Source organism: Amblyomma mixtum, chromosome 10 (genome assembly GCF_055824585.1).
Source record: "Amblyomma mixtum isolate Tamu chromosome 10, ASM5582458v1, whole genome shotgun sequence".
Lineage (NCBI taxonomy): Eukaryota > Metazoa > Arthropoda > Arachnida > Ixodida > Ixodidae > Amblyomma > Amblyomma mixtum.
In genome coordinates, this window is record NC_143021.1 from 155,908,188 (window position 1) to 155,935,361 (window position 27,174).

Below are 27,174 nucleotides of genomic sequence, written 5' to 3' on the forward strand. Positions count from 1 at the left end.
CGGATCCCTCCGGTGGCATGTGATTGTGTTTTCTTCTGCTTTCTAATCAGTTATCTTTAAAAATGATTATCCTGTCAGCCTCCTATTGATGAATAACACAAAATAAAAACTATCCCCTCTGCTCCACGGCTTTGGTGACTTACTTCAGTCATGTATAACGAGTGAGACACTCCGTGAAGTTCTGAAGTTGACGTTTATTTCTCGCTCTTAGTGGCACAGGTATCGCTAGTAGAGAGAGGACGCAGGGGAAAAAGCTGCTTGAATGCAGCTTGAGAGGCACCCTGCGCCCACAATCCTAAGGCACCGTATTTGCTCAGTTGTTTACAAGACAGCTACAGGTGAGGCAGTTGAGAAAAAAAAAACTAAAATATCAACATGAATGAAATATTTACAATGGCATATAAACACAACAAAAAGCGACATAATATACTCAAAACCAAAAGCATCACATCATACAAGAGTACTAGATAAGCAGAATTCACCCTTGACACACCCCACCCTCGAATAGCAGTAGGAATGTTCTCCTCAAACATTACCTTTCATTTCAGCCTCTTAAACCACATACCACACACAAGGTCGCTATGCAGGGATAGCCCGCACTACTGTATCACACTACACGAGCTTCGCAAGGCATGCAGGCAACTCACAAAACCCGAAATCTGAGTGGTGGGAGGCCTCGCAGGCCGGCTAATCGTCTATTATCCCCACCCCCTACTACTAACTTCATCGCATATTGTTTTACTCGTTTCGACAGTTTCACAGCCGCTGTTCTTGCTCCTATTTCCAGTTGTTGAAGAAAAAAAAAAACGCAGAATAAACGAAGTGCGCGTTCTAGGATAGAAGCTTCAAAGTTAAGCCAAAATGCATAGAAAACAGGACGGATTCAGAGGACCTCTGGTCAGTAGTACCCGCGCTCTCAGAACTGTGCAAACTGGCCGCTTCAATAAATATAAAAATTAGTAAACAGCGGGGTGGAGGACGTTATAAGAGGAGGAATTTTGGATAAAACTCGGGAAAAAGAAAGGTATTTTCAGAAAGAAATGCAACTAAATAGACCGCGCCCATGTTAATGTCAGTTCCACGTCCATTGTTCCACTTTTCTTTAATGCAAGCAAAAAGGAATTGTGCGATCTGTATACACTCTTGAAAATGAACTAGTTAGAACACCATGCGGGTTACCTTAACTGGAAATAAGGTTCGGGAAAGATCGGTGGGTTGTAGGGTTAAGGAAAATGGCGCTTAACTTTTTGTCCAGGGCAGTGTCAAGGCCCAAAAAATAGCCGTTTGTATTTGAATTGAAAGCATTTTCCACAGTCCAGACACCACGCAGCAGTGTGATGTAGCAGTGTAGATATAGCTCAGATAAAAGATGTCGACCCTCTGTCCTTCTGGGTCAAACTTAGACAAGATTCCAAGGAACTGTCGGAAACTAACATGACAAAACAGGACGCTCAGCATTTGCCTAAGAAAAACATCCTTGCCGCCAAGAGGGCAACGAAGGCCTTAGAAACAAATTTTGGTTTCGGCTGGAAATGGACGAGTATTTCTGATAGGACCTAGTGATGCTGGAACTAATGATGGTTCTTCAACATAAACCTCGTTTACATAAATCCGACGGTGGCGGGTCGAGAGAGAGAATCGCGCTGAGCAAGGTGAGCCCAACTCGACGACTGCAGCGGCGAAAATGCTTTCCCTGGGCGCCAAGGAGGCTTGAAGGGCCGTTCACCCTTGTCCGAAAATCCGGGAAGGTAACCGTATTCGGCCGCTTTTCACGCCGACCCGGGGGTGGCGCGAGGAGGCCGATCGGTCCGAGACCAATTTCTGCCACCTGCAAAATTCTGGCGATCCCTTCGGCCAACAGGAAGGCCAGGAGGAAGTTATATTCCCGCGGCTACCAACATGGCGGCGCTCTTCGAAGCAGGTTGCCCCGCTACGCCGCATCTGTTTGCGGAATACAACTGTTTTTCATTTTGAATGAAATTCTGCAAATAAACAACCAATGAAATGAACTGAAATCGTTGCTGCTGCTTTTTTCAGTGCATTCATTGACCACAAATGAAGCACGGGTCTTTCGCTTCGTCTTATCTCGCCTGTAAAAAAAATAAAATAAACATACTCAAATTTCTTAACTTTTTATTTAGAGCAACGGTTCAGCCGCTTCTAGGCTACAGAAAACGTTGGTTTGTTGGCAACAATGGTTCCCGTCCTGACGACCAGAGGAGGGCGGCTCCAGGCTGAGCATATCTTGGCGTCTTTGCCAGCATTCGCTGAGCTAAAAGTGGGAATTTTAGAAATAGCGTAGCGTCCCGCAATACACCAGCGTTTAGTGTATGCACGCTTACGGTACGCATAGAGTGTCGAGTTACGTTTTTTTTTTCTAAGCATATCTGCGTACGCCTTCAGCTGCGACGCCGTGGCCACGAGAAAAAGCAGCGGCACGGCGGTTCCGCCTCTTCACGAAGTCAACACATGATTTCGCTTGGCTCTTCGGATTTTTGTGCAGCTGTGAAGGGTCGTCGAGTGTGAGTCAACCACCCCCTGCAGTGGAATTGACAAGACTCGGCAGCGTTTGCACAAAGCAGTAACTGGTTTTCTTCCTGACAACTCGACCAAAAGCCCCAGTAGCGTTGAGTAAGTCGCCACTGGAGATGGATGCACATCTTTCCAGAAGCGGACCCCTCCAGCATCCGGGTCTGGTCGCCCAAGTTCCCCCCAAGCCATTTCTAGGAAAACTTCTTTACAATAACAGGGTGGGTTGTACATAGCAGGCAACGCTGCCAAAGCTGGCGCACCTGTTCGCGCAGGCTCAGTCGCGCGCAAAAAGCAGCAACCTCCACAGCGTTGCCTGCTATGTACGAAACGGAGAATACTTGCCTGAAGAGGTGAGCTCTGCTTAATCCGGGACTAATGGAAGCCATCCAGACTGAGCACGTGTTCTTCCTGGCGCATGCGCAGCGTAATACTGGAATAAGATACATTGTTTCCGCCCGTTGTATTAACATACTTTAATTATACAGAGTGTCACATTTAAGATTTTACACAATTTTTAAAAATTCGCTTTCCGAGTTTGAAGAACGCTTCTTTCGGCAAAACATATTCAGGGATGAAGTACATCAGAATGTAGCTAAGACCTGCTAACTAGCATGCAGGTTAACTAATATTAAATAATTAGCTTTTAACTATTACTATTCGGGTCCTTAATTACGAGAGGTGTGTAGCCCATCGTAAGTATTATCAGTTATCAGTAGTTATCAGTTTTTAGAATTTCAGAAACACAGTTTCCCTCGGCGTTGTGGACCGACAGATTTCGGCTACATCGCGCCAAAATGTATGCGCTTTCGATAAGCAGGCAAAGCAACCTCTTTTGGGGCACAACGCCGAGGGTATACGGGTTTTCAAAATATAAAACCTGATGTGGATATTACTTACGATGACATACACGCCCCTCAATAATTAAAAAGCCTCACAATAATAGTTAAAAGTCAACTATCCAATATTAGTTAACCAGGCTGATAGTTAGGACGTCTTAGCCGTATTCTAAATTACTTCGCCGCTGACAATGCTATGCCCGAAAAAAGGGCGTTTCCAACTCAAGAGGCCTATTTTCAACAAGTGCGTGAGGTCTTACTAGAAACACCCTCTGCTGTCAACCCACGCGAAATTACGAGGTCGTGGGTTCAGATCACTCCGGCGGAATGTGTTTTTTTTTTGCTTTCTAATCAACAATCTTCAAGGGTTATAACCCTATTATAATACCATTGATTAACTCCTCAAAATAAAATAAAAATAAATCCCCAGTGCTCCATGCTTTCGGCGACTGTTGGCTTGCGTCATGTATATCCAATGAGTCATTCTATTCTCCTCTTCGCCGAACGCATTCTCGAAGCGCGCAGGAATGTTCTTCTCATCACATCCCCAGAATACCACCACCATTCGATTCCACCTCAGCCTCTTGCAAGGATCGCCCCACACTGTACCACACTGCATAAACCTGAGCAGTGGGAGGCCTTGCAGTCCGGCTCACCGTCAACCATCATCCTAATTTTGAGTCATGTTGTTCTTCTGTTTTGGATGACTTGACGGCCGCAAATTCTTGTTCTCGTTTCCAGTTTACTGTAATTAAAAAAAAAGAGAGATTAAAAAAAAACAACTGGAGAAAAGCGATTTCTAGGATCGAAGTAAGACATGAGTTTTGTTTCGTTCTAGGATCGCAGCAGCAAAGTCAAGCCAAAATTCCTGGAAAACAGGACGGCCTTAAATGACCTCCGGTCAGTATGTGCGCACTCAAGAATGTGCTAACTGGCCGTTTTGATAAAAACAGTTATTTATAAAACGTGGAGTGCGGTGTGTGTGTGTGTGTGCGGGCGGGGGGGAGGGGGGGACCTTAGACTAGGTGAAATTTTGGTTCGAATTCCGAGAAAAAAGGCATCTCGGGAGATATATGTCATAAAATTAACGGGACCCATGTTATTGTCAGTTTTAGTTCTATTCCACTTTTATTTAAGGCAAGCGAAAACGAATAGTATGATCTGTATACACTCTTGAAAAGGAACAAGTTAACCCATCATGCGAGTTACATTGACTGGAAATATGCATTGGGAAAAATCAGTGGGGTCCAGGGTTTAAGGGAAATGGAGCTAATGTTTTCGTCAAGGGCCGTCACAAGGCACAAAAAATAGCCGTTTTCCTTCGACTTCGAAGCTTTTTTCACACTCCAGACAGCAGGCAGCAGTATGATAATAATTTTGGAGATAAGCTCAGCGGCGGCATCGATGAAGGTCCAAGCCGAGGCCTTGTGTCTTTGTGTGTCAAACTTAGACAAGATTGCAATGGAAACCAACATAACAAAAGAGGAGGCTCAGTGCTTGGCGAGAAAGAAAACCATCCATGCCGCCAAGAGTGCAATGAAGGCCGGATACACTCACTCATCAGTATAAGATATGGGAGAAGTCGAGTTTAAGATTGCTTATGGTAGCTGTTTTAGTTAAGATCACCATCAACTTATGACAGCTCACACTACCAGCCAGGGTGTCCTCCAAACCCAGCTGAACTTTCCCGTGAACCAAAAAGAAAAGAAATGCGGGAAGATATTGACATCAACTCTCAGCTCTCGATTTGCGTACCCACGGTCCGGTGTTTTGAAACGAAAGCTTCGATACGAGGCCTCATGCTTCGATCGCCGGGTGCCTAGTTCTGACCTTCAGCTTAGTTAGAGGTCAAACCATGAAAAGAGATTAAAGAAATTGAATCAATATCCATGAATGGGAGTCGAACCTGCGGCTGCACACGAACTGATCACCTTCAAGGGCCGCTCAGCGAGACCACTGCGCTATCGCCGCTTTCCTTTTTAACATGGTATTTATTGCAGTGATGCGACGTTCTATGTGCATGAGCTATCTACAAACCGTGGCACATCAACACACATAAGCAACAAAAAACTGGAAAAAAGGCAGTGAACAACAGAGCACTAAGAGTGAGTACCACTCCCGTTCATACTCGGTCTGAGTATACAATTCTTTTATGTGTACACTCATTCTACCGAAATGGCCTCTCGCAGAAACAACAGATTCACAACGTCGGTCCATCATGCGTGTTCTCCACAGGCTGTGTAATCCAATTAAAAACAACATATCCCAGGGCTGATCAACAAATGGTAGTGCAGTGAGATATCGTACAGAATGCGGCGTTAAATGAAGTCTTTTTTTTTTTCAGTGTCTGTTGCATGATGCTCCAGAAGAGTATTGCATCTTTACAATGAATGGGACAATGCTCAATCGTTTCAGAAGCATCCCAAAGGCGACAGTTCAACATAGACACGAAAATACCATTTTTTTCTATCCATGTTTTAACTGGTACTGTCTCAGTGTGTAGCCTAAAGAGAAATTTTTTTGTGCATGGCGAGAGGGGCATTTTACGTACTCTGTTGAGTACGTCATGACCCGGTAAACGAAAATACAAAAAGCGATACTTTGGCGGAGGAAAGAGCATACAGATTAAGTCCTTGTACATTTAAGGCAGAAAGCTGGGCTAGATGGTGTTTGGATTGAGAGGACATAGTAGTAGCGCTAAAAAAACAAGGACGACAGGGTAGAGAAAGACAACAGAGGCGCTAGTGTTGTCTTTCTCTACCCTGTCGTCTTTGTTTTTTTAGCGCTACTACTATGCCTTCTCAGCCCTTGTACAACCGTTTCCTTGACACCGTAAAAAAGGAACTCGGGGAAAAAACGAACAAGTAGGAAACGAACAACACACCTCATGCATAAATCCCCACAAACAAGGACGATCAGAAGCATAATAAGAAACAATGAGGATGGGTAAAACATGAACTAAATTAAATAAAAATTTACTAATGAACTAAATTTAATCGCTGCAGCCAGTACGCCTCCTGTTAAACTGCACCACACTTTCGCGCTGTGCATTGGAGACCCTCGTCTTCATCAACTTCCACCTGCTCCGTCCCGCGGCACTGCCTGCTCACCGTCATCTTCTACGCAGCAGAAGTCTACGACTCTCCTCTCCACACATCCAACGTAATATTTCTTAGTCAACCCGCAGTCTTTTTAAATGCCACCTGGTCTCGTTTGCATAGTACGAAGATATGTTTCGTGTATATGTTTCCTCAATCCCTTAAACATTAAGCTCACAGATATCCATCCGCTGTATAACATCTCCCCTTCAGTCGAGATTGCATTTGATAACATTTTCCCATCGAATGCCAAGCTCCAGCCCCTTCCTCTCCTTCACGGTTTGTTACAGGACCACCTAAGGTCCTTTCCTTTTCATATTCTCATTGCTACCGATGCCTCGCAGGATCGAGAAAAGGCAGGTGTGGCCATTTTTTCACCTGCATTGGGATGGTCCTTTTCTCTCCGTCTCCCTGACTTCACTCCAATTTATCTGGCCGAATTATTAGCTGTAATTCTAGCCTTACGTAAATTAGATCCGACCGTTTCCCAAGTCATGGTTATGATGGACTCTCTTTCTATTTGTTTTTCATTATCATCACCCTCCGAGTCTCGGGCATTACGCCTCTTTAAGCAGCTGATCCCGCTCCATCTAAATTCGGTGAGGTTGCTTTGGGTACCAGGTCACGTGGGCATTCGGCTAAATGAGGTTGCTGATTCATTAGCAAGGGCCTCTCTTTGTGGCCCAATAATTGCTGTCCTGCCAACCTGCGCATATACAGCAGCGGTGAGGTTTCGCAGTTACACAATATATCAGGAATTTTCAGCCTCGGCGCTTACTTCATCTCCCGAATATCAGCACCTTCTGCACCCTTGGAGTAGCAAAGACTGGACCTCGCGCAGACTGGAGGTCTCTTTCACGCGTTTGCGATGCCGAGTTCCTCTGCTAAATTTCTACCTTCACAGGTCTGGTCTGGCGGTTTCTCCACTGTGCCCATTTTGTGCCGAGCCTGAGACAGTGGATCACTACCTGCTGTTCTGCCGCCGATTCTCTTCTTTGAGGAGGCGCCTATTAGAAATTCCGTTTCACCAGCTGGGTCTGCCTGTGTCCACTGAGGTTGTTCTTTCCTTTGGCGCTACTTCGCTTGGACGAAGCAACAGGAGTGCGCGCTGTGCAGTTCAAAAATTTCTTCTAGAAACACCCAAGGCTAGGAGGCAACCTCAAGACTTGAAGAGAAGACTTGAAGAAGACCTCCACCGCAGGCTAAATCTTATAAATCAATAAAGTTTCTACTCACTCACTCACTCTAGAAACACAGCAACGCCCATGCTAATATTAATTTTATTTATTTATTTTTCGATATGTTTTCATTTTTCTGATTATCAAACAGTTCATTTATTATTATTATTTATTTATTTTTTCTATATCTTTATCAGTCAATACAAAATGAAACCATTCCATATGTTGCACTTAAATTTGCACACAAAGCCGTCGTCCCATCTTCGATCTCCCAGCTAAGAGGACCCCTTTCGTTGCGTCGTCCAATCTGTCAGCCTATACCCTATTAATACTCCTTTTCCTCTAAAACTGCTAATCATTCCAACAGTTCACCGCCTGTGTCTTGGCCACTCCCCCGTAGTGGGTATGTGCCATTCTACTTGAGGCCAACCAACCAACTATGCTTTCACCCCGATTCGAATGTAGTAATCCTTCTCCGTAGTTTTTCCTGATCAGAGCAAGATCAGGTTTTTTCTGTGATTTCTATAAGATACAAGGTAAAATTCTTCAAAGAAAAAAATGCGAAAAGAGCTTAGGTCACCTTGTGCTAGCAGTATGATATGTGCCTCGGAACTTAGACAGGTGGCTCGAGAAAATATGAAACCCAGTGTTTACATGAACTCAATCCCGTCATGTAAACGCCTCTAGTGAGGAGGAGGAACACATCCAAACATGTTTCCTTTCACCGCTGAAGCCGAATTGCCATTCTTGATCTGCCCCCGTCTGGCGCATTGATGCGACGCGCTTTCCTAGCCCATTATCATCGTTTACGTAAATGCGATGCTGTCCTGTCGCACTCATGTAAACGCGGCTGTAATCTACTTTGAGATGACTAACTCTTTGTTGGCGGTTTCCCATGAGGTACTTGTGATGAAGATGGGAAAAATATGGGCTTTGAACATGTTCTGCAAATGGCTCAAAACCTGCTAGCTGGCAGCGGTCGCAATCTCGTTTGATTTTCCGGCTGTGTGTTCGACGAGCTTATATCATCGGGAGTGCTTCAAAGCTCCCACTTAGGACCGCTGTTGTTTGTAGTATTTATTAATCATTTGCCGTTACTCGTCATGAACACGAGGATATTGCACTTTGCAGATTATCTTATATTCCGTAAGGTTGAGAACTCAGAAGACTGCCACCGTTTGCAATTAGACAATGAATCGCCTTAAATTAAACATTAAAAAAAACTTCTCTTTTCTCGCAGACTAGAAGGTGTGACGCATTTAAGTTTGATTATGTCTTTCTTGCTGTGAAAATGTCTCGTGCTGCCCGTGTACAGGACCTTGCTGTTGTTGTGGACTCAAGGCTTGATATCCGATTGCATGCATTTTTTACCCGTCGCGGTGGCTCACTGGTTACGGCGCTCGGCTGCTGACCCAAAAGACGCGGGTTCAATCCCGGCCGCGGCTGCCGAATTTCGATGAACGTGAAATTCTCGAAGCCCGTGTGCTGTGCGATCCCAGTGCACGTTAAAGAACCCCAGGTGGTCGAAATTTCCGGAGCTCTTCACTAAGGCGTTCCTCGTAGCCTGAGTCGCTTTGGGACGTTTCACCCCAATAAACTAAACCAAACCAAACGTATGTTTCGATTAGTCGGTCATTCTTTATGCACATGCGGGCCTGCCGAGTCAACAGGCGGGCTTGTAGGGCAGTGGCTCGCACTGGCCGGCATCATTCAAGTGTATCTCGCAAGAAGTACACAAAAGTACATTATAGAGATCACAGAAGAAAACTATTTGTATGTCAAGAATACTAACTCTAATCGGTTTTCTGGTGTTCGTGTTGAATCTGACAGTCTGTTTACTGTTGAAGGAACATAATATTCCGTGACTCGTTCACCATATCTAGTGCGTGCACTCGGTACAACAAAATGATTGCGTGGGCACGTACTGGTTGGTACACAGAACATTATTCTTTTGTCCACATATATCTTAATGCAATCGTTTGGGTGAATAATGTAGTAAAATCAGGCATTTGTGGTCGGTTTATGGAGTTTAACTCTTTCGCTACCGCGGAAAAATGCACGATTTGGAGTGTACTGAAAGAAAAATTTTTTTCCCAAGAACTAATACACTCAGCACATATTGCAATGCATAAAATTGTAGCTTATTAGTTACACTTCTGAATGAAACAAACAGAAGAGTTGTGTGTGCAAAAGTAAATCAACATTTATTTGTGAACTTTGCTAAAAACACAAAAAAGTAGATAGCAAAAACAAAAATTACCGGCTGCACTAAGCGCGAACTTGATTAGAGGAAAACTGGAATATACAAACTGTTGCACATGTTTATAGCTGTCATTATTCACAGTTTCAGCTATGAGAAAAATTTACTGCACTTTCCATGGCTTGTCAAGTCAGGGGTCATGACTGTGGTGCAACTGTGAAGAGCAATCAGGGGTGAAGATGTGAAGCAGAGGTAGACTGACAAGTGCTTCACATAATGTTTTATCTTTGTTCCTCCCTTGTTCTCTGATAGCCGAGCTTGCAGTTTCTTCTTTTTTTCATTATTTTCGGTTGGTGTTGAATGGATTCTATGAGAGGATTGGGGCGTGGACTTCTCTTCCCTCATCATACCCGAAGATTTCTTGAATGAGCTCCTCCCTGAAAGCCAGCTGATAAAATTTGGCATTTTAGGCAAGCTCTAAAACATCAGGATCGATGAAATAAGTTTTATCGATGTGGTTCAAAAGCCAGGACACTTTCCAAGTGTTGCTAAGAGAAGCTGTGCCACTCAATCATCCGGGTCCGTTACGTGCAAAAAAACTAACAAAAAAGCAAAAAACATTTTTGATGGCAGAGGGCCAGAATAGATTATTCTGGTATTTCAGTAGAGATACAGTCGTGCCAGGTCAACAATTCCAATGTATATGATCATTCCAATCAACATCAGAATCTCCAACAGATTCAAGTCTTCTCATGAGCCGTCACGCCGAATTTGCTGAAAATCTTCATCCATGCATAATTATTAGTGTTTCCGCACACGGTATTCATCATTTCCGCCGTGAAGAGCATCCAAAAAAAGTCAAGAGGTCGAGCGAATCTCCGAGCGCCGCTCCGCAGCGATGTGCCGATATGGACACCTAGCTGTCGTCTTGGATGAAAAACGCGACGCGACCTTGAGAATTTGGCAAACTGTCTTCGCTATACGTTGTCAAGACCCTGAAGCACAAAAATAAACCACTGTTATCAATTACAAACCGTATGCACCGCAGAAAACACACAGCGAACGAAAACAGAACTTAATGCAAGTACGCGCTGACGTTCCAGGCTCCCGAGGGGAATTCTTGCTGTCGAAACCGAAATCCCACGTTTTTACATTGTTGCCCGACTAATAACCGCTGCATTTGTCGCAAAAAACAAAACCGAAACCGGCCGACGTGCTCGGTGTCAACTTTCGCTTTCGAGGAGCGCGCGGCGACGCGGACGCCATTTTCTCCGGCTGACGGTACCGCGGCCGTTCAAAGTTTTATTTTTCACGGCGCCCCCTCATATAAAAACACTAAAACCAAGGCTGCAATCGAAAAAGCAGTTGTTGAGCTCGCTAACTAGATGGCGGAGCACGTCCACGACGCTTCAAAATGAGCTTTTTTGCGCGGGCGATTTGAATCTATCGTACGCGAACGATGGCCTATGGCGCGGTAGCGAAAGAGTTTTAACGTCCTGTAGCGTCTCAGGCTATGAGGGACGCCGTGGTGAGGGTCTCCGGAAATTGCGATAAGTCAAGGAAGGCCATTGATCAATGGTCCCTTCTACGCCGTCAACTTGACAATGAAGCATCGCTGGGCCAGCTGGTTGTCCACGTCGTTGTATAAACATGGAAACGACGCTACCAGCCTTGGCAACAACGAGTTACAGCGAACAGGCAACCATGGTGTGCAAACTTCTGCGACGTGCTCAGATACGCTGTTTTGATTGGTCCCACCCAATGTCCTCACTGGCAGAGTGAAATGGCAATGAGAAGCATTGCGAAAACAGAGTTGAGGAGAGCATTTTGTTTGCTTGTATTTTGAAAGTTGTTCATTGAAAAACTCCGATTCTTATGCGCCGATTCACGTAATTCTTTTTGAGTCAGCATCTGTGTGACAAGGAATTCACCTCAAGTATAGCCGGCATCCCTTCAAGCAGTGTTTCACAACGCCTTTAACAAGGCACTGAGGACAACGCATTAACTCGTGGCATGTTTAGTACTGTCATGCCAACATGTTTTCCTGGCAACCCTAAACGCCCACATGGCCATTGTGGGTCATGCTCGTTGGGATAATCAGGTGAATACGACGTACGACGTACCACAACGGTTATGCGGACGCGTTGCAAGACCGTTAAAGCTGTGAAAGACCAGTAGGAAACGTGTTGCGTCATCTGCGTAGCGCCAACGTCCTTATGTCCATCCGCGATGCTTTTCTTGCAGGACAGTTCCCGCCAAGCCGGTGCTGCCGCCATGCCCAAGTGGAAGTGCCCCAATGCAAGCGCTGATTTCAGAGGAGAACAGGTGGAGATTGCGGAGCCCAAAAAGGCTGTGCTGTCCGAAGAGGTTCAGGTTCCTGTGCGGATGCAGGTTCTCGAGCAGGCGGCGGTTCCCGAAGGCAAACAAGTGCCCGAGGACGAGAAAGTGCTCGCCGTCCTCGATGTGGCCCCCGAATTCAGATGCCTGCAGGCGTCGAGCACTCCGCAGCCGTCGAGGAGCTCGTTAAAGGCGAAGATCTCACTGGCGTCGAGGAGCCCGAAAACATCGAGGTGGCCGAAAACGTCGAGGTACTGGAAAGCTTGCAGATGCCCGAATGCTCGCAGATGCCCGAAAGCTCGCAGATGCCCGAAAGCTTGCAGATGCCCGAAAGCTTGCAGATGCCCGAAAGATCGCAGGTGCCCGAAAGCTCGCAGGTGCCCGAAAGCTCGCAGGTGCCCGAAAGCTCGCAGGTGCCCAATAACTTGCAGGTGCCCGAAAACTTGCAGGTGCCTGAAAACTTGCAGTCGCCAGAGGCACGGTCACTGCCACTGGAAGAGATAGACGGAGCGTGCAGCCGGTACGGCGGTCTAAGAGTAGACCACCATCGAGCATGCACGGGCTGGGAAGGTCATCTGTGCCACATCGTAGCCAACTTTAAAGCTTGGAAAGCTTGGAACAGCTTCTTCTGGGTCGTCGGGCTGGAACTGCAAGAGGACGCCGCCTCCCAGCTCACCCTCGTCCCGGCGAGTGACGGCACGTACACGGGCTACCTCAAAAAGTGAGAGAGGCGCCAAGCTACGACACTTCTATACCATCTGCTGACTGCTGCCGAAGGTGCCGCATTAGGCGCTTCGATGACGACGACCATGTAAAGCCCTGGATATCCGCCCTGCTCGACAACGACACCTCCATCACGCATCTGACATTCTCAATGCGGGGCTTTAGCCTCTCAGAGTGCCAGAGATTTTGTCGAGCGGTCACAGCGAACAAGCCGCTGAAGAAGATCATCCTTGAAGACCTCGGTCGCCATTCGTGGGAGATCTGCGGAACCCTCTTTGAATGTGGCCTGCAAGACAGAGTCACTGTGGAGGGCTACTGCACGGTGTATTACCCAGACACAGGCGCCCGTCCGACTGGCTGCCCCTCGGTCGCCGTGCCCTTCGGCCAATTCCAAAGTGCTGTGGAAAGAGCGACCATGTCTCGTAAACCCAGCCACGTCATGCTACGAGTCAACTCCATACTGTTCGTTACCGGCGAAACAGAGCCAGCCACAACGCCCATCGTTCAGTTCATCCAGGGAGCGACTTTCATCGAACATCTGGTGCTATCTTTGGAATGGAAGTGTTGCAACCGGTGCTGGAATGTGTGCGGTCCCGCTATATGCGAGGCCGTGCGCCGAATTCCTGGCATCAGAAGCCTTAGGTTCATCTTCCAGAGGCGGTGGGGGTATGACTCAGCACCGGTGGTCAGGCTTCTGCACCGCAGCCGAACACTGAGGAAATCCTCATTCGAACCTCCCGGCCAATAAGCGTTAGCAGTGTTAATCACGGAGCTCTCAGAGCCGGAGCTTGCGAATAACTACGCTCTGCAGGACCTGAGCTTTTTTTACTATCGTAATGAGTGGATGAGAGAGCGCCTGACCATCCAAGACGTCCTGCACAGGAACAGAGCCTTGGCAAAGCGCGCCGCTCGCTTCGTCACCGGCTCCCGTGTGAGGTACACTGCAGAGGCCTTCGAGAGGGTCTCCGCCTCTCCGACCTTGGTAGACGAGCTCCAGTTGGCGGAGTTCGTTGAAGAAGCTCAAGCCAAGCAACTGATTGCTCGGTGCGTGCTCGGACTGCAAGACTTCACAGAGTTCATGCGCCTCGCAGGCGTAGTGCCTGACGGCGTAGAGTGCAGCGCCAGGGATGACGCGAAGACGCAACTGAGTGACTTTCCCGAACCCTGTCTACGTCACATACGGCAGTTCTTGCTCTTGAGCGACGTGCTCGTTTAACCGGAGTAGAATGATGCCGTACTGAACGTTGTTCCTGTGCCTCCTGTGATGCCCTTAGCTAGGTTTCTCCATCGTGTAAAATATCATAATCAATTCATTCGTTCTGCCAAGTACTTACATTTTTATTCCCTCACAGCGTGAGCTGTCGATAAGCTTACCAATAAAGTGGTGCCTCTCACGTACTCGGTGTTCTTTCTGTTAGACTTGTAGTTGGGCCTTCTCAGAATGAGATTGCGTACGCATCGCTCACTACGTTGCGGACGCTGTAAACGGCCCAAACACGACACCTTCAGTTAGCCGTGCCTTAGCGACCCTCCGATTCACGTGTAAACAGTTGCGCCATCTAGCGACAAGACGACGAAGCGCATCAAGGCTGTGTTGAAGAGTTTTTTTTCTGTAATTATTCGCAACATGGGTGGGTGCACTGCGCGCCTTTTTTTTTCCAAGTAGAAAAAGTATGCGAATAGAAGGAAATGTAACAAGTAACTAAAGGCTAGAGAAGTGCTTCGCCAGGTGTCGTTGCTAAAATGAAAACGCTTAGTTTAATTACGCCGAAGAGCTTTAAAATCGCCAAATTGTCCTTAAATCTGGGGCTCGTAGTCGCTCAAACCTCTACATTGGGGCGAGAGTGTTCGAAATAAACGTGCATTCCACCCATTTGAAATCTTATTTTATTTTATTTGTACATACTGCACCCCTGCTGGGGCTATCGCGGGAGTGGGCATTACAGAACATCGTAGATACAGTCAAAACTATAAGACATGGTAGCAAAAATTAAAACACCGAAGTTGGAAACATAGGGGACACTACACAAATTGGTAGTGTGGGAACAGTAAGTAAGATTATGAGTCAGTTATTGCACGCATAAATCTGTCTGTTGGGAGGGAACGCACTGGAGCGGGCAGTGGTGGTGGTTTATGGGGTTTAACGTCCCAAAGCGACTAAGGCTATGAGAGACGCCGTAGTGGAGGGCTCCGGAAATTTCGACCACCTGGGGTTCTTTAACGTGCACTGACATCGCACAGTACACGGGCCTCTAGAATTTCTCCTCCAAAGAAATTCTAGCCGCCGCGGCCGGGATCGAACCCGCGTCTTTTGGGTCAGCAGCCGAGCACCATAACCGCTGAGCCACCGCGGCGGCGGAGCGGGCAGTCTAGTCCAATGTTCAGTGGTAGCAGGAAAGAAACTATATTCAAAAACGTTCGTGCGAGAAAACTAAGCTGCGAGATTAAGATTATGATAATTATTGTTGACGATGGTATGGCTTTCGTGGTATATCTGTCGCTTGAGAGTCGGTGGTGCGTATGAGCGACACAGTGCGAAAATGTTAACGATTCTGGTTGCCGGCGAGTGGCGAGGGAAGTTATTTGCAATGATTTGAAGGCAGATGAGGGCGAAAAATCACGGCGGAATGGGCTACCGCGTCGAACAACGCAGCGACGACATGTATTTATTCGAAGCGGGCGAGCAGGGCGCCGCCATCTTGTCAACGCATCCCGTAACGTGCCCGTAGGGCGCGCACGCTATGGTTTGGTTCGGTTTGGTTTAAAGGCCTACTTGACCGAAATTTTTCAAACCGTAAAAAGATTGTTTTTTTATAGTACACCCCCGTATTATGCTACCCACAAAATATTACGCTTCAGTTTCAAGCAGTTACGGTGAAAAAGGTACGCAAAAATCGGAGTTTTCAATACCGAAACTGGAAAAACGGGGGCCATTGCCGCCCGCCGGAAGTGACGCATGTTTGAGACTAGTCCGGACGGGTTCGGAGCGTCTGCTCGTTGCGGCTCGAGCAAAGCGCTGGTACCGCGTAGCGCGTGCAGCAGCTTGTGCGATAAATAGTGGTTATTTGTAAAAACACACATCTTAAAACGGATGAAACGCCGTAGCAAAAGTTTTAAACATGTTTTATTTGCTGTAGTAGACTAGAAAAGTCGTGTCTCAACCTCAGCGAAGATGATCGCGCCGCAATGCTAGTGAGCGCTGTTTGCTGGCAGTATTCGATTACAGCTTGTGCAAAGTTCGGATATAGCGGTCGAATGAAGCATATTTAGATGGAGGCCAAGTAGAAGTGCTTATATTATAAAGTCGGCTCTTCTGAGCGGGCACGCGCGTGCCAACAGCACATGTGCGCTCTGCTGTGCGTGCAATATGGTTGTTGTCTTGATAAAAAAAATCACCTGCCTTCTCCTTTTCCTTCTCATTTTTCTGCCCCGTCGAAAGGTATTCCTGCCTGTGCACAGAAATTTGGAACAGGTGCTTTGAACGCCAGTTCAATCAATAAAGACAGATGGATGTCTAAAAAGAAAGCTCAAGAAAATTAAGTGCTGCGTTAAGCGAAAGAATATGCCAGAAGCAAAATTTGTGTTGCAAAATAAATATATATTTTTCTCTTCGAGGACCGTGGCATCAGTGCGGTGCCGATGGTGGGCTGGTTCATCTTTGCGCGCCTCGGTCGGGCAAGCCACTGCACGTTGCGAAATACATGCCGGTTCAAATGAACAAAAACTTATGCGTTGCGTTCATTACAGTATTTACCTAGAACCACTTAAAGCCCGTGTACTGCAGGGACGGAAAGGTTTCTCTAATCTTTTCAAACCACACAGCTGGGCAGAACGACGTGGTTCCCGAACCCCAGTCGACCGTATACGCCCACCGTGCAAATTACCGTAGGCAGTGTGTTTATATTGACTAATGAAGAACATAAAATCAAAATTCTTTGCAAATATTATCATTCAAATAACATGCGTTCAGTTCTCTGGGGTCTTGGAGACGCGCCTCGAATGGTAACGCTGAAGCTTCCTGTAATCGACCTCAAGTATGAATGGCGTGAGGCAGTAAGAAAGTCGACGTATTCAGTAACGCCCGTGTGGCCTTCCAGGATTCTCAGCCCGGCCTGCAAATCTTCGAGGCAGCAGATACACTCGGCGCACGAGAGCATTATTGCGCATTGGGCAGAGCTGTACCTGCAATAAACGGGTGTGCATATGTTGATTCCTTTTCAGACGAAGCAAACCTCTCCTTAGACTTCTACCTGGTGTAAACAACGTGCCGTCAAAAGGGTGTTGCTCGATGAGCAAAGCCGTCCACTTTAACTTCTGAACCGGCTTCGCTAGCTTGTGACAAGCGGTCCCCCCTCCTCTTTGTTCTCCCGATTAGAGACGCCTCGAAGCCTTTCTTCTCCGAATTACAACCCGGTTCGTGGCATGCTTTGCCGATCGGGCCAGAAACACGTGCGTGCTCTGATGCATGATGCAGACCGGGACAGGTCTATTGACAAAGCCCAACCCACAAAAGGGGTTAGCGCGAGGCAGGAGCGTCAGTCACCCACCATTATCTTTTTTGAAGAAGAGAGGAGAATTCACGCTGAAGCCTGAGCTCCAGACCGTTGACACCAGCTTTCGAGGTCGGGGGTGAAGGGCAGTGGCCGAGAAGTATACATGGGGCTTTCCGGATTCTTCGTGTTCCCTTCCGCGGCCATGCACTTCGCCGACATGATGCCAGCACTTATTTTTCTCGAAGACCATCGAGTTTTACGGTGAAAACAGCCAGAAAAGCGCCAGAAGAAGAGCTTGCAAGGGGCGCGCACTCACTTCGGAATGCCTGAAACTGGCAAGCCGGCGATTTTGGTGTCTCAATTGTGCGTCATTTCCGGTCAGGTTTGTTAGTTGTCCAGCACACCGCTAGGGGACTGCATCGTCTGCTACAGAGGTTTTTGAACGCTTCTAACTAAAATTCTAGACGCTTCACAGCCGTAATATTAAATATAAATGTTGTTAATAACATGCACACTATATCGAGCCCAAAATTAGCCGAAGTAAAGTTTCGGTCAAGTGGGCCTTTAAAGGGGTTTAACGTCCCATAGCGACTCAGGCTATGAGGGACGCCGTAGAGAAGGGCTCCGGAAATTTCGACCACCTGGGGTTCTTTAATGTGCACTGACGTCGCACTGTACACGTGCCTCTGAATAGTGGATATTCAAAATTCCTCAAGTATGCTTTCCCGCATAACTTTGTACGCGCGCGCCACTGGCGGCGGCGGCGCGCGCGTCCCTGTCAGGAAGGCGGGGGCAGTCTGACAGCTCCCGCTGTGTTGCGCGCGCTGTCGCGAAGCATTTGTGCCCCTCCATCCCGAGCACAAAATGGCACATAATAACAGCAGGACACACTTCTGTGTTGCAGGATGCAATAATACATGTATAAATTCGCCTGGGGCAAGGTTTTAAGGATTTCCAACGCGACATTGGGAGACGGCCCACCCTTCGCGACGGGCAACACTCGCGCGCGGTTTCTGGTCAAACAATGGAAAAACCCATGTGGAAGACGCTTAATTGACTCATGCATTACCTCCTAGACAGGTTTTTGACTCATGGCAAATTCAGCAGACTCGGAGGAATGCTAATGGCCCTCTGGGAACCCTTCCCTCTTCTTGCGCCCACAATTTCCGGTCACTGACTTGGCTGTCAACATTATGTGCGCTTAAAAAGCCACGCCGAAACTCGCCCGCAGTCCCAACTTAGGAAGGAGCCCAAATTTTTCGCTTTACCTTAGTTTCAGCTATGCGCAGAATCTTTGCTCGCTTCCTCTGCGCCTTGTCGTCCAGCGTCTTTTTCGACAGTAAAAGGTACGTTTTCAGGGGCAACGGCAACATACTCCTGATAAATCTTTGCCTCCACGTCTCAACGACTGGGTGATAATTTAGTACAATAACCATATATCCTAATGTCGAGGAGTCAGGGCACTTGTACTAAATGCGTAGAAATTAAACAAACCTTACAATGAAATTCCGCTTTTTGAGCACAAGCTTTCTGCAAGAATGCTGCATGAAATAGCCGGGGTACTCCTTTTTTGCAGAATCCCAGTCAAAAGGTTTTTTTCCGAAGGAGTTTCAGTGCGCACAGGTGCTTCGCTGCAGCCTGCATTCTCTTCTGCTTGCAAAAGCTGGTTCACTGGACATTTCTTATGACCAAAATACTGACGCACGTGTTGTAGAGATAATGGCCTGACAGTTGCTGAAAAAAGAGAAAACATGAGTGGCAGATTACGCAATGGGCACATCATTTCAAGACGTAGTTTGAAGAGGGTAGTCCACATCGAACATCGAAGGTGCGGCAAACGAGAATGTTATCAAGTCAGGTTTGCGCCGTTCGCTCAGAAACTGGAGTTTTCTAATTACCTTCAATGTTATTCCGCCTGGCCGTCTTTGAAAGTTCAGGGTAAGCCTTTCTAAATGAAGGAATACCCCAGGATTGCTGGTGGCTTGTTTTGGAGAGCGTCTCACACCGCTCCAAAAACACGGTATAGGCCCCCTGCAATAGCCAGGCGGCGCCGCGGTCGCGCTGCTTACAGCGCCGCCACCATATGTTTTTTTTTTGACACTGGGTAGGCGGACGCTCTTTGCGGCGTGCGCGCCCAGTACGAATTTGAAGATGTCTGTTGTTTTATATTGCGGATTGAAGCCTATTGATGCCATCGATGTGTATTTTCGGCGACCGGAGCTCGAAAAAGGACGTCGCCTTTACGAGAGTAATCATGTGCAGTCAGTGAAGGAAACGGACGGCGCTGAAATTTCGGCCGACGCAAAGCTTACAGAAAATCCGCAACGCTGCACAACCTAGCCATTCTCCCAGACTCCCTCGCAACGCTTTTGTGGCCGCACGGCAGTGCGCGCACCCGTGAGCGAACAATGGTGAGCCTCTGTGCATTCCTCGAACAGGCGGGCTTGACGTCCCGCCTGTTCTCCGCCAGGTAGTTACGTGCAGTGACCGAACGCTCCGCGTGTCCTCTCGGACGATGAACAGCTGGACGCCCCTACTCCAGCTGTTTCTGTGCTTTGTGTCGTGCGCGTGTGATTGTACTGTGATCTTCCAGATCTTCACGCGCGTGCGACCTGTATATATGTTTATATTTACCATGCAGATATGTAAATAGATTTATTGACAGTGTACCCCCTTCCGCTGTCCTTTCTAATATCCCTTCACCCCTTTCCTTTCACTTCTACACACTGCCTTACATTTCAACCCTGACATTTCAAGTACGGCAATGCAGAACACATACTGGAGGGTGTCCACGAATTCAGGTACCTTGGCGTAGTATTCTCCCCGAACCTAAAATGGCATAAGCATGTTGAAATCATGTTGAAAGCATGCGCGAAATCATTACAAAAATTAGGCTACCTAAGAAGAACTTTAAAGGGCGCTACTAAAGAATGCAAACTAACAGTTATAAATCCCTGGTCAGGCCGCTTCTTGAATACGCGTCAGTCGTGTGGTCCCCTCACCTTGTGCATGATAAAGATAAACTTGAGTCGATACAGAAAAAAGCGATTAGATTAATTTTTAACCGGTACGATCGCAACTTTACCCCTTCACTACATCACCATGTTTTATCACTGAATTCCCTCGAGCATCAACGAAAATGTGACTGGCTTGTAATGCTACACAAAATAGTGCACAAATCCGTTTCTATAGCTGCCCCCATTTCATTCCCTGGTCGCACTGCACGTGTGGCCCGCCGCACAGAACCCATGAACATCACACCATTCAGATCTTTCCTTGATTGCCACAAATTTTCTTTTTTTCCCGCACACAGTTGAGATGTGGAATTCTCTTGACGGTGCGTTGCGACAGCTTCCACCGGCGCAATTTGTAAAACAAGTGCCTTTTCATGTATTATGATTTTCTTCTTTATGTAACCACTCCTGCTATGTCTCGAACCTGAGACAGCAGTATCTGTAAATAATAATAATAATTTCGCTGCCCCAGCTCAGGTGCTTCCAGCTGCGATAGCAGATGCCGGGGCAGAAAACATTCTTTTACCTTCCATATTAAATGTACCAATAAATAACCACTACTACTAGTACTACAACCTAGCTGTTTGCGCCTTTCTCGGGAAGCGGAGCCGGTCTGGGCGCGCCGAGCTGCCTACTCAGTGCTTGTCTCTTCGTCCGCGAGACATGTACCGGCAAACTACACTGCAGGTTGCCTATCGGCAGCAGCAGCAGCGTGTTTACATTTGCCTGCCTAGCAACTGCAGTTCGCGGCTACAAGCTGTCTACTGGAGGAGAGCTACATAAAAAGAAATTGTGTGAGAGTGCAGCGCTGACATGCATTAGATAAAAATATTTCTTAGCGTTAATTTGGTTGTTTTCGGTGGTGCAGTGATGCTTGTCTGCGCAATGCACCGGGCTGCTAATTCGCTCCCGTCGCACGACACCACCTCTTTCACATTGTGTACATGGCCTGCTTCAAAAAGCTTCGTTCCTTTCCTGACGTTCGCTCCTCGAAAGAATTTTTCAGCCTCATGATTGAATAGGTGGAAATCCCGCCTCTACGAACAGCGGCAGCCGCTAGCAGACGCCATCCCTACGAAGTCGCGGGGCGAGCCTTCCTAACAGGGACGAGGAACTGGCCGCGCGGGGGAGCTGAACGCAGCCTCGACGGTGGCGGTGCCTGGCGGGTGCATTTTACGAGGAACGGGCAGGGGATTGAGAAATACTCTCAAACACGTGCGCAGCGCGACAGAAGCGTTTGCGGGTAGGCAGGCTGGAAACGCTGATTGGTCGATGGGATGCGCTTCTCCGTGACGTTTTTTGACTTCGCCCTCGTTCTCAACCGGACGTGGCGTCAGCGCGCCTTTCTCGACCTCTCCCTAGAGCGCCTGGGGAATCGCTAGGTGCACCCGCCGCGCGTGCGTGGTTAGCGGGCATGCCGCATTCGTTTCGTGATCCTCGGCGCGCTCGTTTCGAGGCGTGTGCAGCTATGGCGTTCGTGCGTGGTGCGCTCGGCGGCGACAGCCAGCTGAAATTTCTGTGCAGTTTTTGCTTGCGGCTTTCGCCGTTTCGCCAGGAGCACGTGGCTAGTGTCGTGCTCGTATTTAAAGTTTTTGCCGCGGCACTACAATGATCCGCATCAGGCGCGCTTTGAGGACCGCCGTTTGACAGCTACGCTGACGCGCTTGTCGGGCGTGCGCATTCTCAACCCTGAGGTAAGGACTGAACTACATTGTCGCAAGTTTTCTCGTGCATTGAGGACTCACCAAATTGCGGTGCTTGTAACGAAACTTTTTTTTTTGCAGCGTCGTTCCCTGGATATGCTTCTCGGAAGCCGATGTCATTGTTCGCCGCGGACGCTGGGCCTACTGCTCGCCGCCACGCCGCTGTAGGTTGACGTTGAAGAGCTGCTCCAAACGGCCCTTTTCAGGGCCGCTTCATTGCTTCCTGGAAGATTGCGGGCATCAATCTCGCGGCCGTGTTCCCTCTATATGTCGAAATCGGCGCCAGACATCAGAACCCGCGCTAGGCCTCGTTGCAGGGTTAAACGAGTGCAGTGTGGCTTTAGAGAAGTTATGACTTGCGCTTAGTCTATCTATATCATTCATTCAGTACAGTGTGCCTTTGCTTCTTTAGCGACTTCTCACGCCTTGTCGAAATCGGATTTAAAGCTCACGCCACGCCTCGTTGAATGGGTTAACCGAGTGCAGCGCCTAGCTTTGTTTTTGTGTTCTAACCTGTAAGCAGTGCACCTTTCTTCGCTCCTTACTTTTGTACTTTTCAGTCGTTTCCTGAATACGTCGAAAGAGCCGGGCTTGCCGGATGGTTGTTCGCCGTGAATGGAACCACGAGGCGATCGCATCTGCATACACAGCACGACTTTGTTCCCTCGCGTTTTTTTTTACCAAGGATTGCTTCGACAGCTCGTGCAAAACGAGGACTGCGCACGCCGTGTCGTCGCTGCTTAGTGAAGAGGCACAAAACGGATGTCGTCCTTACTAAAGGCCCTTCTCGGGGCCACCTCAGTGTTTCCTGGCAGACCACGCGCTTTCCGCCCTGTGCACATGTTCCCCTCATATCCAATCATTTGTAAGTTGCATATCAATGAATTAATAAATCAGTCAATGCACTTTATTTACCAGAAAAATCTGGCTGGTCACCCTGGGCTAAAAGCTGTGCACACAGCTTGACAAGGCCCAGGGGACCATTAGATGACAGTTTTGAACGTAGGAAAAACAAGTTGGTACTTTAAAAGAACATGGAAAGTACACCAAACAATATAAGAGATAAACATTACAATCGCGCATTACAGTAAAGAAAAAGAAAACACTGACAGCAGACATACAGTATAAATTTACACTATAATACATACAAAAATTACGACATTCAGCATTATGGCACGAAATATAAGAACAGCACATAAAGCAAAAAAGAGAATGCAAGTTACAATAGTACAGATAGATTAGCTGTTTACATTTGCATATGCATAAAATTAGTCCTCGTCTCCTTGGGCCTCCTTCAAATCCTGCAGAAGGCTTGAATTTGCAACTGCTAATATCAAAGAAGATTTAGAAGAACTTCAGTTTGGGATACACGGTGCATAGTACTTGAGAAAACAAACAATAGCGCCTACAATGACACACACAGAAGAACTATGCAGCACAAGCGCTATCCTGCGCTCCACAGTATGGAACTGTGACTGAAAAATGAACCTTCACGTCAGTGAAATATGAGCCTTTAGGCTGTCTACAAATTGTTATTACAGAAAGAAAGAAATATTAGTGAATGTTGTGTGAGAGGCTTGCATATTACTGTTTGTTTATTTATTTATTTACCCCTCAAGGCCAGTGACATTACACAGGGGAAATGGTAAATATACGAAAACAGAGAAAAATACAGTTGATTACGTGAACATTAAACAGCGCCTGAATATACAATGTTAGCTAGTGCTACGCGGAACTGCTCGTAATTTTCAGTGCCGGCAACTTCTGCGGTAAGGTGGTTCCAGTCGCATGAGGTTCGCGGCAGGAATGACTGCGAGCAGCATTTTCTGTTGCATGACATACTTCCAACTTTGTGATCATGATCAATGCGGCGGGATACAGAAATTGTATGGGGGATGAGGTGATCACGAAGAGCGGGATGATGGTACAGCTTGTGGAACAGGGTGATACGAAACACTTTTCTACGCGATGTCAGTTATGGGAGGCAGATATTAGACTTCATAGTAGTTATACTCGCTGTGCGGTTGTAGTTGACAAGGATTAAACGCACAGAGTTATTTTGCACCAGCTCATGATCATTAATGAAGTCATGAGCAGGGTGCCATACACGTGTTGCATGCTCGAGTTTTTATCGTATTAGTGTTTGATAAAGCAGTAGTTTCAAATTGGAAGGAACGTTAAAGAAGTTGCGACGTAAGTAGCAAAGCATGCGAATAGCATTTTCAATTATGTTCTCGGTATGAAGAGACCAGTTAAGATAATAAGTAATGTGGACGCCGATGCACTTATATGATGAGGCTGATTCCAACGAAATGTTATCGATGTAGTAGTGAGGTGGGACGGAAGTTTTTCTAGATACACGCATGACTTTGCATTTGTTCATATATAGCTGCATTCACCATTCTTCGCACTGAAGTCAGTGGCGGTCTCGTCAAGTAGTCCCCTGCTTTGTACGTTCACCTTGTTAGCGGCTGTCTTATTTCACACAATTCCACGTTCTACACGTTGATAGGTATCGTGTTCCTGCCTTGGTGGTAGTGGTTTATTTAAAAAAAAAGGAAGCAAAAGAGTGTTGCCGGCCGCGGCAATTTCTATCTAATATCTTAAGCACCCTAGCTGCAGCCGGCGGAAACGACAGGGAAATGGAGAGGATAGTGAGGAGAAGTATAGAGGGGAGCGACAGCAAGAAAGGACAGGGGAGAGCTTTGTACACTATTTACAAAATACAAAAGTAATCAAGTTCCCGCCACCGTTGTCTTGCCATGCCGCCGGCGCGGCGGCGACGGCGGTGCCATTGACCTGCGGTTGCGGTGGCCAACAACCTCGTCGGCGGGAGGGGGGGGGGAGCCACCCATTCATGTCTTTATCCCACCATGGGACACAGCGACGCCAGCGAGGGGACCATCCCTTTCTGGCTTGACAAGGAGCGCCGACCAGCCGCCTTGGGGACTGAGGGCAGAACAAATTAAGCCACTTCCCAGAACTGATAAATGAAGGCCGCTAACCCCACTGGTGAAATGTCCGGGCAGGTGCTTTGACCTTAGTGGACATGCCGTGGCAATTATCTCAGACGTCGACTCGTTTCCCCTGGTATCGAAATGAATATTGCTCGCGTAAACGTTAACATTCAAAGATTGAGTAATGGTATAACATCTATACCTTTCGCCATTTATTTTTCAATAACAAAGCGCAAAAAAATTTTTGTGCAAATAAAATGAAAAATCGTTGTTTCTATTTTTTCTTTTTTTATATACAGCAGTCTGTCCGCTCCCCCTAAAACCACTCTCTGTGACCGCCACTGACTGAAGTAATGTAAGGTTGTTAGTGTTGGTTATTTCTCTAAAAATGACGCAAACATCAGCGAATAGGTGAATATGAGAATCCATAAGAGAGCGGGGATCAATAATGTTAAATCAGGAACAGTAGCTAGGGTCCAAGAACTGAACCTTGTGGAACTCCGGAAGACACCTCTGTAAAACAGGTGTTATAACCGTAAGCAAAAACTAATTGTGAGCGATTAAGTAGACATTCAATCCATTTCAATAAGTTACAGTCAATATTAAGATGTTTTAGTTTGTGAGCCAAAAGGTTGTGACATACATCGTCGAAAGCCTTTGAAAAATTCAGAAATATACAGTCAATTAGTGATGATAGGTCTAGAATACAGTGCAATGCATGTGTAAACTATATTAACTGTGTTTCGCAAGAGTAAAGTTTTCGAAAACAATGTTGCGCTGACATGTTTGAACATTTTGGGTCAAGTATTGGTAAGGGATATGGGACGATAATTAATAGGGGATGCTTTGCTGCCGGATTTGTAGACTGTAACCACCTTTCCGATCTTCCACTTAGTAGCAGCGTTGACTGGTCAATGCTGGAAAAGTTTGGTTAGTATAATGGGCGAATAAGCTGCAGTGCTTTTTAAGTAACGCAGTCATAACCCGGAGCGGAATGAACACTGAGTCCATCAATAAGCTTATTCACACCAGTAGGAGCAACAGTTATAGGTGGCATGGAAACATAGTTGAAGTGGTGAGTTGTAGGCATATGTATACATCAGATATGGGTGTAAAGTTGTCAGTGATTGCGCGGTTAAGAATCGTGACGCGAACGTCGGAAGAGATGAGGTCGCCTAACGGGTCAGATAACGCAAAACTATCGTCGGTGGAAGGATTAATGACCCGCCAGAATTTTTGATATTGGTGGTTACATGTGAGTGGAAGTGCTTTTAGCGCTTTTGAGCGCCTGAACATACATGTTGGAAGCCGCTGAATACGAAGTCCGATCACTCACTAGTTGGCGAGAACTTTACGATGCGGTAGAGGCTTTTTTTTGTTAGATAAACGTTTAATGTGATCATTACACCAGGGAGCTATTGAGTGGGTGGTAGCAGTGCGTTCAGGAGTGTATTGTTCTTTGAATTGGGTGACTATAGCTGTGAACATGCTCCAGTTGGTTTGAATGCTGCGGACACCAAAGCTATGGGAAAGCGTCGATAAAAAAAACATAGTTCATTATTTATCGCCTGAAAATTTGCTCCGTTGTAGTCTCGTATTATTATTTTTTTCTTTTTGTTAGTGTTCGGAGTGGCTAGATTAATGTCAGAGTGCATTGGCAAGTGGTCGCTGATGCCTGGCAGGTATGTAATAGGTGAGACTATGTCAGATCGATTTGTCAGGATTAAATCTAGCGTATTCGCCGCGTTGGCTGTTATAGTCCCTTGTGAGCACAAATGCACTAACGAGAATACTGAGCGCGAATCTAAAAATTCGGGACTTCGAGACGAGAAGGGGGGCATTAAAGGGGAGTTGTTATTCCATGTTATCTTCGAAAAACTTAGATCGGCAAATAAAACTATACTGAAATAGATCATGGTGCTTTGTTTTTAAGTGTTTCCATAAAAAAGTATGGCAACAGATAAGGAAAGGCTTAGGTGATCGTGATCGAGGAGGTTAGACTGAATTATAGTGCAACAGCTTGAAACAGGTCTTCACATCATTCGTATATACTAGAACATTGCAGGAGCCCGGAAAAAGCAAAATTACACAAATTACGTTTGA